We start from the raw sequence: 13,179 nt of genomic DNA, 5'->3' as shown, positions 1-13,179 counted from the left end.
GATCCATGCGCAGAGTGCAAAACTATTTCTAAATTCAGTTCTAATTTCCAGCAAATGAATAAATGAACAATAATAACGAAGTGTGCTCAAACAACTGAGTAATATCCAAATACACATGCTGTGCCCCATATGGTCTAAAACCTGACAGGTGGGCAAATCTAAACTTGTTTTTTATAAAACAAATATAAATATACTTATAATAAATAATATGACTAATAATGATAACATTATACAAAAGCAAATTGTCATGAATAAACTGAAAAAGCCCTGTGAGATGAAGGCATGAAAGTATGGTTTTTATATTTATTTAGGCTAGAAAATAATATGTTTTGTAATATTTTAATCCTTTATATTTATATCCTATATATACTCTTATTATTTGCTTTATATATCCTTAATATTTTAATTCTTTTTCATATGTAAAGATATTTGCGTCTTGTTTTTCAAAGCATGCTATGTACGTTACCGCAGGGGGACAGCTAGGAGAGCGGTGAGAGTTCGGCTTCATTGCAATGGCTTGGATCACCGGTGTCTTGAGAGTTTAGGTGGAATTCGTGGACGGTGATTGACTTTTGGACTGTGATCTTGTTTGGGTTGGGTTGAAGACATGATGGATGCGTTGTGTGAGGCAGTTTGAAGTAGAAGGTTTTGATGTTGTTGTTGGAGATGTAATTGTTGTTCTAAAGTAGTTGTTGTGGTGGTTGTAGCAGCTAGCTGTGATGAAGCGGTGTTCAAGACGGAGATGACTGGAGTAGAAAGCTCTGGTAATTTATAGTGTGTCAGAATTCGTCTGATTGGTGCAATATACAGAGCTGATGTGGTACCAGCTGTGTTCAATCATAAGCACATGATCCTCTCGAAATTAGTTTATAAATAAAGCACATGTTGTTTCACCTTTATTTTGTATAGCGCTTTTACAATGTAGGTTTGTGTCCATCAGTGATGTGTCTTCATAAGTGTGCAGTTTCACTGCTTCAGGATCAGGTATTCTGTGGAAGAAGGAGGCAGTCCTCCAAATAAACCTGTTTTGTGAGTGTTGTGCATTCATCTACAGGTTTCTTCATGTTTCTCAGCACTTCCTTTAGCAGAAAACACAGATGAAAACTCAACTTTAATGACACACGACAGCAGCTCAATGTCCCGCTCTTTATTAGTGATAAAACACTGGAAAATGCAGCAGAACATCAGTCAGACAGATGAACTCATCAGAGTCTTGTGCTGAACGCTGTGAATTACGCTGCTGCTGATTATTACTGCAGATTCAGCATTTACTGAAATATGTGTGTGATGGAGATCTGTGTGTGTACGCACTGTGCTGATGTTTCTCTTCACTTGTGTTGTATTGTGTGCAGTGAGTGAAGCTGAACGCTGAGATAAAGCAGACGAGGACAGATAAAGCTGATCTACTAATGGCCCGTTTCCACTGAGTGGTACGGTACGGTTTGGTTTGGTTTGGTACGCTTTTACAGCCGTTTCCACTGTCAAAAAGCGTACCGAACCGAACCGTACCGTACCACTTTTTCGGCACCCTTTCGAAAGGGTACCAAACACGAGAAAGGGTACCAAAAGGCGGAGCTAGACGCGCAGCTGAACGCTATGGGTTTACAGAGATACGTCATTCGCTTACGCAACAAGCCAGAATGAAAACAAAAAACCCGCCATGTTTGAAATACACGCACAGCGAGAGATTACAGCGGAATTATTTATACATATAATAACGAGCCATGGTCGACCCGGGCTCAAAATAACCTTGTCGTCTTGATAAACAGCCACAAAGCCATGGAGTAGAGCAGATTTACCCTGTGCCGCGAAGTTTTTTTACGAGGCAGTCTGAGGCGCGAGCGGTTTCGCTTTCTTGCTAGCGCTCGCGCCCGTCTAACATTATATCTGAAATAACAAACTTCTTGAGCTGATGATAATAACCTGCGCTTGATTATTGACGTGCTTTTGAAACCCGATCCTGTCAGACACTGACAAACGTGAGAGTGAAGCGCGGAAAAAACAAGAGAGGAGCCGGAAAAAAAGGAGCACATTATTTTTGAGCAGACGTGAACACACTGCCTTATTTAATTATTATTGTTATTATCACCTTTTGGACTAATATGAACTCAGAATGATGGAATTGTTCTCTAACAGAGGCTACATGTGCTGCTGAAGATTATAGACACAAATGAGAGGTTTTCGCTGACTGTAGGCTATATATTGTGCTGTTTTTGAACCTAAATAAGGACGAAATGTCTTGTGTGTAGTTCTTCTGTAATTGATAACATATCGGAGACTGTAAGGGGCTGTATGTGTTTATACATCTTCATTTATTTATTTATTTATTTAATATAATTGCAGACGTTACGATCTGCAGTTATAATCAACTCATGTTCATTGAAAAGTTAATAAACATTTCTACACAAGTATTTATGTGTGTAAAGCATCTGTTTTATGAGAAGTGCTTTTCAAATGATATGTAAGTGACCCGTACAGCTTTATTGGAGACATTTCCTCCAGCGAGAATGACGTCGACTGAAACTTTCTGTCATACACCACGCCCACCAAAAGGGTACCCTTGTTAGTGGAAACGCAAGCTTGATAAAGGTGACCCGTACCAAACCGTACCGTACCGTACCAGTCAGTGGAAACGAGCCATAAAGGAGGATTCAGACACTGAGTGTTGAGTTATGACTGACTGGATGAGCAGAAGACTCAAGCTTTCTGTTCAAGACTGGCTGTGTATTCAACAGCTCACACACACACACTGCTGTTACCACAACACTATTTATTATTAACAAGAACCAGCATGTAGTTTTCTTATACAACAAAATCAACAGAGGAGAGGGTATATGATTATCAAATTACATACAAATATATTACACACATTTGTCCAATTTTAGTTATTATCAAGAGTTATGAAGTGCACTTTTACTACAGGAAATACATAAATACACACATTTTTATGCACAGATGTTAAATAATGAGCATATATTGACTGTTTTAATTGCTTTTCTATTTCTAGACATAGAAATCCCTTTTATATTCGTTTGAATCTCTTTTTTAGCATCATGAAGAGAGCTTTTGCTTTCGTAAACTTTGATTTATGTATGTGAAGTTTACATAATAATAAAATAAAGTTTATAATGAAACCAGCATCTTTAAAAGAGCGATCCTCAACACAATAACCCAAAATCACATGTTTATAAGAGAAGGAAAATGATTCTCAAATTTAATGAGAAATAAAAGCTTCAACATTAAAGCAAAAAAGTGGAGTATATTGGCAAGACCAGGCTGTGTTTGTGGAATAGTTTCATTAAAGTTTTCACAAAAACAGCATTCAGACTCAATATCAGTTTGACAGAAATATTTTGGTGGGATAAACTCTATGAAGTCATTTAAATGATATTTCTTTAGCCTTATTTGAAATAAAAATGTTCAGGTAATGACCATACCTGAGTCCAGTTCACATGATTAAAGATATTGTTCCAGTAAACAACATCTAGTATAGACATATCTTCTTTTAACATCTAATGTTGTGATTATTATGCTTAAATTCAGAGAAACAGATATAACTGACTGAGGTCTGTTCAGGTTTAGGAGGACAAACAGGAAGTGCTGATGTACATACACTGCTTTTGTACAGCATATGTATACCAGCAGGTATTTCCCCCGTCAGTATCGTAAAGCTCCTGTAATGTAAAAAGAATTTTGTATCTTGTGATATATTCTGTACATGTAAATAATGTTCCTTCATTATCAAATAATTGATTAACTAATATTAGTCCGTTGTTATAGCAATTGTGAAAGAATAGTGACTTATTTCTATACAGGATATTGGCATCAATAAGAAAACTGTGGGGAGAAGTTGTGTTTATAAATCAGCCTCCATGTCGTAAGCACTTGTTGGTGAAGTTTAGAGAGTTTGATTGGGAGTTTTTCAATTGAATAATTACACGTTAAAAGAAATTCTAAACCACCCACATGAGAGAAAATGAAACAGGGGATAATATTCCAGATAGATGAAGTATTTAGAAATAAAATGTCTTATCCAGGTCATTTTAAAATGACCATTTAGGGAATAAAATCAATATAATTTAGACACCTTTATTATATGAATTTAGCATTACTGATTTTTTAATATAATGAGTGTTGTTATTTTGTCAACATTCCATCAATTAGTTCTGTTTTATTCTCCTTTAACACACTTCCTCAGCTTGTGTTACTGCTGCCTTTTACTGCCATCTAGTGGACATTTGAGCAGAGCACAAAACTATTTCAATCTGACTCAAGTTAGAGCCCAAATGGTTGAGAAGCCTGCAGATCAGGAGGGGGCAGCATCTGGGGCGGTGCTGCACATTCAGCCACGCCCACTTGTAGTTTCATTGGTTAGTGTAAATGTAATAGCGTTGATCGCCGATACGTGATGTTTGATAAACAAATTTCGGGAGGAGCACGCGCAGAAGTTTCAGTATCAAATACGTCATTGACAATTATTCTATTATCCAATCAGTTCTTGACCAAACCCCTATATATACCAAAGCTGTCTTACCTGCAGCATCTTACGACTTTAGCATCCCTCCACCACCCCGTCACCTCACCTCTTAAGCATTACAATCCCGGGGGGAGCGTTCTGGGGCCGGGCTAGATACTTCGCTCGAATCCCTATTCCCATCTGTTTCCTGATAAGAGGAATAACTCCAGTTTGGGTGTCTTCCCTGAGCTCAGAGCCCTCTCCCCGGACAGCACGCCAAATACGCTCCATTCTGAAACTATTGCAAGTGTGAACTCGTGAAGTCTTGTTAGTAAACAGGAAATGCATTTACAACTTCTTAAATATTGTTTTATTGTTAATAAACACAAAAATACACTAAAGTGGACATTCTTGCAGAGTGTTTTATATGTTAATTATGTAAACGAATAAATTATGTAATCGTTAAAGAAAATGGTCATGTGAATTTCATAGTAGTATTTCTCCTGCTAAACAATATTACGACACTTATATTAAACAGGATCCCAAAGAAAAAACCCTTTTCACAATGACGTCCCTTCACTTCTGCCTTTCAGCAGTGCAGTGTTTTTAATTGTGATATTTTAATGATTGTTCATTATTTTGCTTCAGAATATTTATTTTTGAGTAGACTCGAATGAAATGCAGCAATTAAATGTGTCGTCAAATGTGTTGTTATGGCTTTAGTTTTTAGAGGTTGCATATTTAGACTACAGCAAACAAATTAAGTCTGAAAAAAATGCAGAGTTTTTAGTTTCACTTTGATTTTTAGTTCAGGTTTCCCTTTGAATGAATGGGAGACGTCTCTGGAAAATTTACAACTGAAAATATTAACATTACACTTTGTGATTTAAGACTGTTAGAGTATTGGACATGTCCAAATGTTTCTCTTTCAATACTGCACTGATTTATTTATTACGAGCAGGAATATGCTATTATTTATCAGGGGAAGTATATGTTTGCCACCTTTTCACTTATTAAATCAGTTTATTTCCTCATATAATGGATTTTTTACTTTGATGCTGCTCTGAATATAAATGTTTATTATCTGTCATATGTTAATGTTCCAGCAGGAGTAAAATCCTTTATTAAATCTTCTCATATTACCTGGTATGTCGTCTACAAATGCAATCAGTTTCATCATTTAATATTTACTGAGCCATTAATAGTTTTGTTCACTTTCTCCATTTGAATGCTCTACTGCCACCTACTGGGTGGTTTTTAATTTGATATTGGTTCTACACTTTAATAAGTTACAAATAAATTCATAATCTAATAATACTGATTTAAAATGGAGTCTTCTTGGTGTTATGTTTTGTAATTGTAAATACAGGATAAATACTTCGATAGCACTTTCCAGAGGTGGGAGTAAGTCACAAGCATGTCTCAAGTCATAACCTTCAAGTCTCCAGCAAGTCAAGTCATTTTTTGTCAGACTCAAGTCAAGTCAAGTCACTGCTTGATCTAGCAAGTCACTTTCAAGTCTATATATATATATATATGTATAGAGTATATAAACTGTGAATTGAAATGACACTTTCATCACTAGTGAATCAGATGGTTTTCTACTCAGGGGAATGTGTGTGCTTACTTCAAAGCCATTAAAATATTATACTATTAATTAAACGAGACCCTAAATGACAAAACCAATCTTAAAGTGCACAGGTACATTTTGGGGGGATTAAAAGTAAAGTAAAGATCTTCCTCTTCCTCAAAGACATGTTGTACATTTCAATAACTCCAATAAAAATGTTTTGATTAGTAAAATTAATGAACTCTAAAGGCAATGTTGAACCTTTAGATTCCAGATAATAAATACAGCCCATTTCACACATGCGTTACAGAAAGGTTTTGAGAATTGAATTGAATTGTTTGCTGGCTGCCCAGCATCCTCTATTAACAAACTTCAATTAGTACAAAATGCAGCTGCCAGAGTTCTAACCAGGTCTAGAAAATTTGATCACATCACCCCAATTTTATCCTCCTTACACTGGCTGCCTGTTAAGTTTCGTATTGAATTTAAAATATTGCTTCTTACATATAAAGCTCTAAATAATCTAGCTCCTGCTTATCTAACCAATCTTCTGTCTCGCTACAATCCAACTCGCTCTTTAAGATCTCAAAACTCAGGACTTCTGGTAGTACCTCGAATAGCAAAGTCGAGTAAAGGAGGTCGAGCCTTCTCATTTATAGCTCCTAAACTCTGGAATAGCCTTCCTGATAACGTCCGAGGCTCAGACACACTCTCCCAATTCAAAACTAGATTAAAGACCTATCTGTTCAGTAAAGCATACACTTAGTGCACCACTTAGGGGGCTTCCACACAGGTTATGCATCTTGCTGATATACACTGTGAACATCAGCTACGCTAATTATTTTCTTTATTCTCCATTTCCACCTGGGGATACTCTTCCCGAGGCCCTCAGACTATGCAGAGTCACTGATTCGATCCAAGACCAACGACGAGATGATCCCAAGGTTTCCATATCCTGGACCTGGCCGAATCCTGAACAACTACTGCGATGGTCATGGAAGAGTGGAGAACATGAGACTGTTTCCTATGACGCTCCAGAGACAGACGAGTCTTCGCTGAGGCCAGCTTCCAGCCTCCGCCACTGAGACTGCAGCTCTGCACAAGACGTTTGGCCAGCGGAGAAATTAAAATGGTCGTGCCCAACTGAGCCTGGTTTCTCTCAAGGTTTTTTTTCTTCACTTCCGCCTTTAGTGAAGTTTTTTTTCCCTCTCCGCTGTCGCCACTGGCTTGCATGGTTCAGGATCTAGAGCTGCGCATGGTTGGATTTGCTCTTCAGTGTTTGGACTCTCAGTAGTGATTATTAAACCACACTGAACTGAGCTAAACTGAACTGAACTTAAACACTACAAACTGAACTACACTGTTCCTATTTACTGTGACCTTTTATGTGAAGCTGCTTTGACACAATCTACATTGTATAAGCGCTATACAAATAAAGGTGAATTGAGATCCATGATCTGAAATGGTTTCTTGTTTAACTTAATTCTTCATTTGTCCCCCAATAAATAGTTTATAAAATGATGCATGTGAGTAAGAATAACTGGAATATAGCATTTAACAGATAGTTTTAATGCAATCTTTTTTGGTTAAACTTAACCCCTAACATGTCAAAAACGTAAACGTTAAACATTAGCATACAAATACAATACTGTCAGTGCTTCTCACAGGCTTGAAATATACTTGCGCTGGTAGCCGGATTGAAACACATTATTTACCCACATCACATAAATAGTCAACTATATGCGACAAACAATTTTTTACAGTACTTTCATTTATTTTGACAATGTTATACACTGTTTACTGTCAATGGGTTAAAGTAAAAAACAGTTAAATAAGACATCCACTTTCTCTTACCTATTCAGGAGCCATGAGCACCGCTGACAGGTCAAATCTGTTTCTCTCTTTCAAGTTCAAAGCAAACTTGAGTACAAAAGCATTGATATGTATATAAAATAGCCTATGTATTAGCCTAATGACATCATCAAATGAATAAAATATACAGCAAATGAGAAATAAATGACAGAAAAAGAATAAAAACAGAATATCTCTAAAAATATTCATAAATAATCATATTTACAAGATTTAAATGTGTAGATTATTTAAAGAAGACAGATGCGTTGATTACTAATGGTGTAGGTATATTTTGCAGCCAGTTAAGACCAGTCATTTCATCCTCTCTGAGTATACAGTAAGTTTTTCTGAGTCGTTTCGACTCGAGAATGAATTATTGAATGTTTCTCTTGCGACTGTGCAAGCAGTCGGCTGCAAAGCCAAGCGAAAGTAGGCTTACATAAAAAAAATGCAAAAACACATACGATTAACGAATGACAGCTTTAGAAAACAAAAGTCAAATCCTGGACATTTGAGGACATTTAGAAACAAGGCCAGATGAATTTTTCACAAAAAAAGTCACAAAAAGGCATGTCTCTGTGGGTCTGCAGTGCGGGGATGCCCACACAATCTCATGGCAATTCGTAACTTTTAGATTTAGTGGCTAATTCGTACGATCTAATTCATGCAATTTAGTACGATTTGCTCATCCCCCAAATGACAGTTGGGTTTAGGGGTGGGGTTAGGTGCCACGCCTCCTTTTTAAAATCGTACAATTTCATACGACTGCACTAGTAGAAATTCATATGAATTAGCCACTAAACTGACAAAACGTAAAATACTTACGTTTTCTTGTGAGATCAGGCTGGGGATGCTGACAGTTCACGGGCACACAGAACAAAACTAGTAAGGAGAGAGGATTAATAGCAAATGAATTGTTCAAATGAATCGTTCAAATGAATCTAATGAATCATTTAAAGCCGTTCTTCTGAACCAAATGATCCAGTCCAGATCCAGTTAATACTGTGCATGGGTGACTTAGAACTTTCGGTTTTGTTTTAAATGCATAATATATAACAAACAGTTGTGTATTTAACAAAAACGAATTATTTTGAGTCATTTAACTCTTAGGTCCAAGTCAGTCATTTATATTCCAGTATTCCTGCCTTAAGCTCTTTGCATCTTTATTGTAGTTTTGACTTCAGCTTTACTTAATTTAACCTGAAGGTCTATGTGTGAATGTGTGTGGGTGTTTTCCAGTACTGGGTTGCAGCTGGAAGGGCATCCGCTGTTTAAAACATATGCTGGAATAGTTGGCAGTTCATTCCATTGTGGCGGCCCTTAATAAATAAGGGAATAAGCGGAAGGAAAATGAATAAATTAATATATACAGTATATATATATATATGCACCTTGTGTCCTAATCTATCGCTATTAACTTTTATCCCTAATGTATATTCTAAGTTTCTCTTCATGTCCATTATTATTTATATATTTAATTAATTTCCTCCTCTCTTTCATACATTTCATCGTATCAAATATACGTTCTACCATTTCCCTGACTCTACAGTGACCACATTAATCATTTTCTTTACCTTCATTAATGCCAATGTTGAAAGTGTAAAAATGAGCTGCAATTTGTCAATAAAAGAAACTGCTGTTCCAATTGATGCCGCAATAGCAATCGCAAACTGTTCATTTCATCTGATCCTGAATCAGCGTCAGTTTGATAGCCTTCTCAAATAGAAAGACCACATCTATACCTCTTCTCACGAGGAAACGTAACTATTTTATGTTTTGTCAGTTTAGTAACTAATTCATAGTTCAGATGTACGAAAATGTCCAATTTTAAAAATCAGGCGTGTCACCCAACTCCACTCCTAAACCCAATCGTCATTGGTTGATAACCAAATCGTACTAAATTGTACGGATTTATACAAATTATCCACTAAATCAAAAAGTTACGAATTGATGTTGTGCTTGTACTATTTTGAACATACTCTCCTCGGGTTCCAGCTTTGTGTTGATCATAATAATAAAAAATAATAATCTGAAGTAGCTGTTTTTAAGTTATATATAGGGCGGAGCAGGAGGGACGACCCAGGGGGGGTGGGCCAGGGACAGAAAAGCAGGCGGCCCAAGGACAGCTGGCCAGACTTGAGATCTAAGGGGAGCCTGCAAGACTGAAGGCCTGAAGGGTGCCAGCTGGACTGGAGACTTTTGGGAGGCTGGCAGGGCAAGGAGTCGGGCTGAAGCAGGCAGGGCAACGCGTCTGGGTGGAGCCGGCAGGGCTAGGAGCCAGGCTGGGGCTAAGCAGGGCAAGACGTCTGGGTGGCAAAGGCAGGGCAAGGAGCCGAGCTGGGGCTGACAGGCAGATGCTGAGCTGCGCTCAGGGACAGGGGCAGTCACTGGCAGGAGCTCTGGGGCTGGAGCCGACACTGCAGCAGAGGCCTTCCTCTTTAATCTCCGCTTCTCAGTACAGGTCAGCTCTTGAGGGCTGGGCATAGGCTGGGATGTGGTGCTGGTTGTGGTGCAAGGGATCCTCTCCTTTTAGGTGGGTCATCAGCAACCAGTCATTGAAATTCAGCCCCTCAGCTGCCCTATGGAATTTTTCTGCAAACTCCTCTAAATCCGAGCCGCATTGCTGCAGTGACAGCAAATGCAGAAACTGGGAAACAAGGCTGGAGAAAGAGCCACCTTCACTACTCATTCTGGCTGGTCCATTCTGTCAGGGTTGGGCTTGGAGGTGATGAGGCGAGGATGGAAGTGCGAGAAATTAAGGATTTATTTAGGACAAAAGCAAAACAAAACAACTCAAACCTCCCCGTGGGGGGAAACATGGCATTTAAATATACACTCAACTAGACTAGGTTCTTGGCATGCCACACAGAGATTTAATTACATCAAACGACTGTTGTAGACAAGACATCAAACAACAGCAAATGAAATCAGACAATCAACAACAGACCAGCAAAAGACATGGCACACTTGGAGAATAAATAGGGAAGACAAACCAATGAACAGACAGGTGGACAGGTGAAAATAATAATTACAAGCAGGATAACAAGGTGGGTGGGAGAAGATGCTAGACAAAAAAACACATGGTACAAAAACACAACACAAGCCATGTGCTCACATACAAACAGGACTAGAACACCCAGCCAATGAGAGAGACCGCGTGCTCACACGAAACAAGGCACTAAAACCATGTGCTACACAACACAAACACAACAGAACGCAAGACACAAGCACACGATAAATAAAGATACTTACCGTGCACTCACACATGCGATGTAAATGTTCCCTTCTAGCGCCATCCGAAACCAACTAGACTGAGATGATGAGAATGAACATCACGCTGCAGACAAAACAAACACAGACACGGGACAAGAGCGTGCATCCAAACCACGTCTGGACCTTGCGCGCCCACATCAAGCAGGAACGTTCATGGTCCGAACGTAACCAGGACGTCGCTCATACAATAACAAGGACAGACAATGATGAGAAAGAGGTACTCGACCCGAGCACAACATATAACACATGACATGACTAGTGTCTGGACTCTGCCACCAAAACAAGAATTAACAGGACTGCAGTGGCAGAATCCTGACAGAATTGTCATTAATAATATAGGATAATAATAATATAGGATACTCTGTTGTTCCTCAGATCTTGACTACTGTCAGATAATATATGCTAATGCCATTTTAGGAAGCTCCAGCTAGAACAACATAAGGTATTGAGAACAACCCTTCAGTGTCCATAGGTGAATTATTAATAGTATGCACTCTGAGCTTAACACTAGATCCGCCAGGTGTTACTTACAATAGAGGAAAACATGAGACAATGTTAGAGGTGTCTTACTTGGGCTAAAGACAAAAAGGACTGGACTGTTCTCAATGGGCCAAAGTCCTCTTCAAATGAAAGTCAAATTTGGCATTTTTTTGGAAATCAAGGTCTGGGAGGAGAAAGTAGGAGCACAGAATTAAAGTTTCTTGTGGTCTAGTGTTCAGTTTCCACAGTCAGTGGTGGTTTGGCGAGCATCCATACCCCTCACATTGACGTCACTAGCTCCATTGAGTGCATTGTGTCTGAGACAGTGTGTCTCAGGTGCATATGCTAGTTTGCAGTCAGATACTATTGACTTCATGGCTCCCTCTGCTGACAGCTTCATGGAGATGCTGATTTGACTGTCCAGCAGGACTCGACATCTGCCCACACTACCAAATGGGCTAATACCTGCGTTAAGAACCATGATATCCCTGTACTGGATTGGCCAGACAACACTCACCTGACCTAAAACTCAGAGGATCTGTGGGGTATTGTAAAGAGGAAGAGTTTGGTTCAGTCCAGTGTAATGTAAACGTCAAAAGAAGAGCTGAAGGCCTTTTGTTTGAGAAACCAGAGCCACAGACTGATCACCTCATGCCACGTCAGATTGCTGGAGTAAATCATGCAAAAACAGCCCAGACCAAGTAATGAGTGCTTTACATGTTCATAATGTTCAACAGTACATTTCTGTGTTAAAATCAGCCATTAGGAATAATCTAATTCTCTGAGATTCTGAATTGTAGAGCTTCATTAGCTGTAAGCCATAATCATCAAAATGAAAAGAAATAAACACTTGAGATAAATCAATCTGTTTGTGATGAAGACAGGAGGAGACGGAGAAGACGTGTGTTAGTGATGGAGAAAACTCAACATGTGATGGAGATTTAACTCTACTGTCAGTGTATTTGTGTGTCTTATGATGATCAAACTTTACATTAAGGTGCTGTTAATTAATGTTAGTTACTTTATTTAATAATGTGGACTAACAATGAACCAATCTTGAACATCATTTATTAATCATAGTAATTGACTCCTAATGAATGAATCAGTCATCAGACATTTACTGAAGCATTATTAATCCACAGTTGTGCTGGTGAACATCAGTTAATGCACTGAGAGTCAACAAGAACTAACAGAGAACAACTTTATTCTCATCAACTAACATTAACAGATCAATAAATACTGGAATAAATGTGTTTTTATTGTTCAGTTCAAGTCAAATAATGAATAATACGAAGATCAGAAGAGCAGAAACAAATGTCACACTTCATTTCTCCTTTATTCATTGACCTGCTGGATTTCTCTACAGTTGATTCAATATTTGACAGAGATTCAGACAGGATTCAGACATTTCCATGTTCATCATCACATTCTAACATCATCAGTGGATTTGACATTGACTTTTATTATTTGTGCTGAAACAACAGAGAAACAATGAAGAATATAAATCTGTAGACAAGAATGAGCTGATCTGAACACATCAGGATCCTGG

At 38.3% G+C, this 13,179-nt stretch overlaps 1 protein-coding gene across 1 annotated transcript in view; it reads right to left on the bottom strand.

Moving 5' to 3' along the window:
• The window catches only part of LOC130222063 (protein NLRC3-like), a 54,837-nt gene that overhangs the window by 18,072 nt on the left and 23,586 nt on the right, over window positions 1-13,179 (bottom strand).

This window comes from Danio aesculapii, chromosome 4 (genome assembly GCF_903798145.1).
Source record: "Danio aesculapii chromosome 4, fDanAes4.1, whole genome shotgun sequence".
Taxonomy (NCBI): domain Eukaryota; kingdom Metazoa; phylum Chordata; class Actinopteri; order Cypriniformes; family Danionidae; genus Danio; species Danio aesculapii.
Note: the sequence above shows the minus strand (reverse complement) of the source record. Positions and strands in the feature narration are given on the sequence as shown.